Here is a 3,944-nt window from a genome sequence, read left to right as displayed (position 1 = left end):
ATATTCCCGTGGTTTCGAAGTTGGGTGGGTTTCCCTGGGAAAACCACCCGTGGGAGAACTTGGGAGACCAAATTAAACAACCCCAAGAAACTGACTGTGCTGGGTAAGTTACATATTCCTCCGACGGTGCAAGCAGAGGGAGTCTACAGAAAGGCGCTAAAGGTTTATAAGTTTTGCTACTTTGGATTTGAATATTTGATGGATGGTTTTTCTGTTATTTTTATTGCTGTATTGGTGCTGAATTTCATGGTTTGTTACCACAAGAACCTGATGATAAGAAGCTTCTTTCTTTGGACATTTTCTGTGAACAGAAGAAGTAGAATGAGGTTAATTTTTGCGTGTTGCACTTTTTATTGATATTGAGAATTTTAGTACTGACAAAGTTTGTCATTTGTGATCTCTTAATTGTAGGTCGTAAACCAGGCTGCAAAGTTGTTCTTAGAGCAATCTCATAATACTGGAAGTGGTCATGTGGAGCAACGAACTGTGGTAGTGTGTACTGCGATGTATCTTCATATTGCCACAATGTAGTTATGAGTAAACCTAATGTTTTGTGCTCCTGTACTGGTAGAATTTAAATCGGGTGCCTGCTAAGGAACTGAGGATGGTGCCTACTAAAACAGGAATAAATTTGGTCCTAGATGATGAAGAAAATGTGGTGATTTTTATGTGTTATTGAATGTATGTTATTATTTGCACTACAAAAATGCAAGGTGAATAAAATTTTCCCTTTGATTTAGCCCTTGCAGGTATTAGTGGAACGTGCAAAGAGAAGAAAATGTTCTGTAGAAGATCGACAACCATTGGTAATTAATCAAGTACTCTTGTACTCCAGCCCATCCCTTAAATGTTTTTTTGGAATCAGATATAGTGTCTTGGTAAATTTATATGTATTTTCATATTTGTAGTTAATTGAAGGAAGAAGGCCTTGTGCTAAAAGAAGGGGTGATGATGAGAATAGTAGTGATAATGATTTTGTTCAGCCTCCAAAGAGGAGGGCAATAGCACAATGTGAGAATAAATCAACTAAGAGCGGAAAACAGACAAGACCTCCAACCAAAAACCACAACAAACCTTCAACTAAGAACAGTTCCAAAGAACAACGTAGCGATCCGAACACTTGTGACGACATCCACCGACTTACCATGGCCCAAAGCAGCTACTTCTTCGTCTACTAAGTTGATCACTGCTGCATTTGGGGGAGGAGTCACAAAGCCTCTCGCCCATTTCGGGCCTCTCTTGCTGCCTTTGTCTAATATTTTGATTCGTCAAGAATCAACACCTCGTACAAAGACTGCATATTACGCATGATACGTTGATTTCTTTCTTGAAAGTTCATGTTAACTAATGTAATGTTAGTGTTAGAGATATGTAACTTAAGTTGTCATATGTAGAAATGGTACCGTTCGGCTCTATGAACAGAAGGTTTTGAACTAAGGTTCATATGTTCATATGAACAGAAGGATGTTTATATGAACAGAAGATTTTGAGTAGTCTGCAGATGTATGTTGTAAGAAGTGACATAAGATGTAAGTATGACAGTTATAATGTCAAATCTATCGTAAGTTATACCCAGTATATAAGGGATTATTGAAAGTGAATGAAATACGAGAGAGAGTCTCTTTAGAGTAAAAAATCTATCTCCTTGTCTCTACCATTAACCTAACAGTTCATACCATTTCCACTTCGATTTGTCTGAGCCATATGAAACCTAAAATAAAAAGTTTTTATAACTCTCTGAGGTACCAATTTTTTTTTGTTTTTGCTAAAAGGTAATTGATTAAAAGAATAAATTGAAAAGATACAAAGAAAAGAATAAGAAGAGAAAGGTTGTCTAGTGTGAATAACATCATATGTGTACCCACCTATTACAGCCCAAAATCAATAAGAGAAGCGAAAATAGGTAGTGAAAAGGTTCCCCAGGTTTCTCATGAAAGAAGGCCTTGTGTCCCACCATTTACTTTCCCCCCTTTGTACTGCCGTTCAATGTCTCGAACAACTGTCCGCTCCTAAGTTAGTTTCTCGCCATGTTGCAGTTACATTTATCCATGTGGCTTTCTCTTTCAGCTGCCGCCATTTGGTTCTAACTTTCCAATGTGCTATGTCCTCTTGAAAGGCTTTAACCACTGAGGAAGAATCTGATTCAACCCATATATATTTCCAGTCCAAGTCCAAAGCTCTCTGAAATCCTTCAATAACAGCAACAGTTTCTGCCATATAGTTAGTAGCAATACCTAAACCCCCTGCTGCTGCCCCTAAGAATTCTCCTTTGAAGTCCCTTAGTACTATTCCCCAGCCTGCCATACCTGGATTTCCCCTTGAGCTTCCGTCTGGGTTCACTTTTAGGATCCCAGGGATTGGGGGAAGCCAGTAGCATTCGATAATTTGAGGAGCTCTTCTGGCTTTATGTGGAAGATTGAAGGTGTGCAGAGCTTTCATGTCCGTCATGCAATTATTCATAGTACCTGATGAACAGTGGTAGGCACTGATGATGGCTCTCCTGGCGAGGAAGCAGATATTTGAAAAACTGGATTTCTTCTGTTCATATATCACCTTGTTCCGATTTTTCCACAAACTGACCATGCAAGTCAGCGAGCAAGCTTTCCACATATCCAAGATCAATACGCTATGATGCTTGCTTTGTTGCATAATATCGTTGAAGGTTTCAATACATGGTCGAATACTGAAAATTTGTCGCGCATGATTCCAAACTCTTTTTGCCAGAGGACAGTGGTACAAAATGTGATCAAGAGTTTCTTCATCCTGCTTACATATACAGCATCATGAAGCAAACTGCGTCTTCCTCTTTTGTAACTGATCATCTATTCTCGATGCCCCTCTTACTAACTTCCATGCAATGCCTTGCATTTTAGGGAGTATCTTGGCGCTCCAGATGAACCTGCAATCCTTATGCTTCACCATTTTTTTCCTGATGTCCTCGTGTGCTGCTGCTACCGAAAATAAATCATTGCCATCAGAAAGCCATACTCTTTCATCTTCCTTAGAATCATCAGGTTGTTGGAGAGAGAGGGGAGTAATACCGATTGCCTGAAGCACTTGTGAGAAGTTACCTGAGAAATCCCAATACCGACCCTGAATGAACTCCTGTAATCTTCCTTGGAATTTCATGATAGCTTCACTTTCTGCTGGGAAGAAGTCGCAAATGGGTTTCTGCTGTAACCAGTTTTCTCGCCAGATATTAATTAAAGCCCCATTACCCACTATCCATCCATGGAGTTCGGTCATTTCCTTAAACGCCCATCTGAAGCCCCCCCCAAACTGTCGATGTATTGTAATTGGTCCAGGTGCCAGATCGATTTGTGTATTTTCCTCTCATAAACTTCGACCAGTCATTCTCCTCTATAAGAAGTCCCCACGCTTGTTTCATGAGCATGGATAGGTTGATATCTTTTAGTCTCAGAATGCCTAGTCCACGTTCCTCTAACGGTTTGCATGTATTTTCCCAAGACACCGTAAAAGATTTCCTCTCTACCGGATTACCACTCCATATGAAATTCCTGATGATTCTCTCACATTCTTTGATCACTGATTGTGGCCATCTGTAGATCGCCATATTGTGGACTGGAATACTATTTAGAACATGTCTTGCTAAAACAACCCTTCCTTGAAAAGATAGCATTTTCCCCGCCCATCCTGTCGCTCTTTTCCTAATCTTGTCCACTAGCGGTGCCAGTGCCGCCTTTGTTACTCTACCCATGATCAATGGTACTCCAAGATATTTCTTCGGTAAGCTCCCTTCTTTGATTCCCATTGTTTCCTGAATCAAAATTTTCTTTCAGCTTTGCATTGGGCTTAGAAAAATCTTGCATTTCTCCTTATTTATGAGCTGTCCTGAGGTGGCTTGATACCTGTTAAGAACCTTCACAACTTGCTTAATACATCTCATGTTTGCATTGCTGAAAAGAAAGATATCGTCCGCAAAC

At 39.9% G+C, this 3,944-nt stretch overlaps 1 long non-coding RNA gene across 1 annotated transcript; it reads left to right on the top strand.

The window, feature by feature from the left end:
* Positions 1–409: 409 nt before the first annotated feature.
* Positions 410–1,153, top strand: LOC147504310 (uncharacterized). The gene is made up of 3 exons (XR_015220379.1): positions 410–489; positions 741–806; positions 909–1,153. It is a non-coding gene; the product is annotated as an uncharacterized LOC147504310 (long non-coding RNA).
* Positions 1,154–3,944: the final 2,791 nt, after the last annotated feature.

Source organism: Coptis chinensis, chromosome 4 (assembly GCF_015680905.1).
Source record: "Coptis chinensis isolate HL-2020 chromosome 4, ASM1568090v1, whole genome shotgun sequence".
Lineage (NCBI taxonomy): Eukaryota > Viridiplantae > Streptophyta > Magnoliopsida > Ranunculales > Ranunculaceae > Coptis > Coptis chinensis.
The sequence above is the reverse complement of the archived record's forward strand: the minus strand, read 5'-3'. Positions and strand labels throughout refer to the sequence as shown.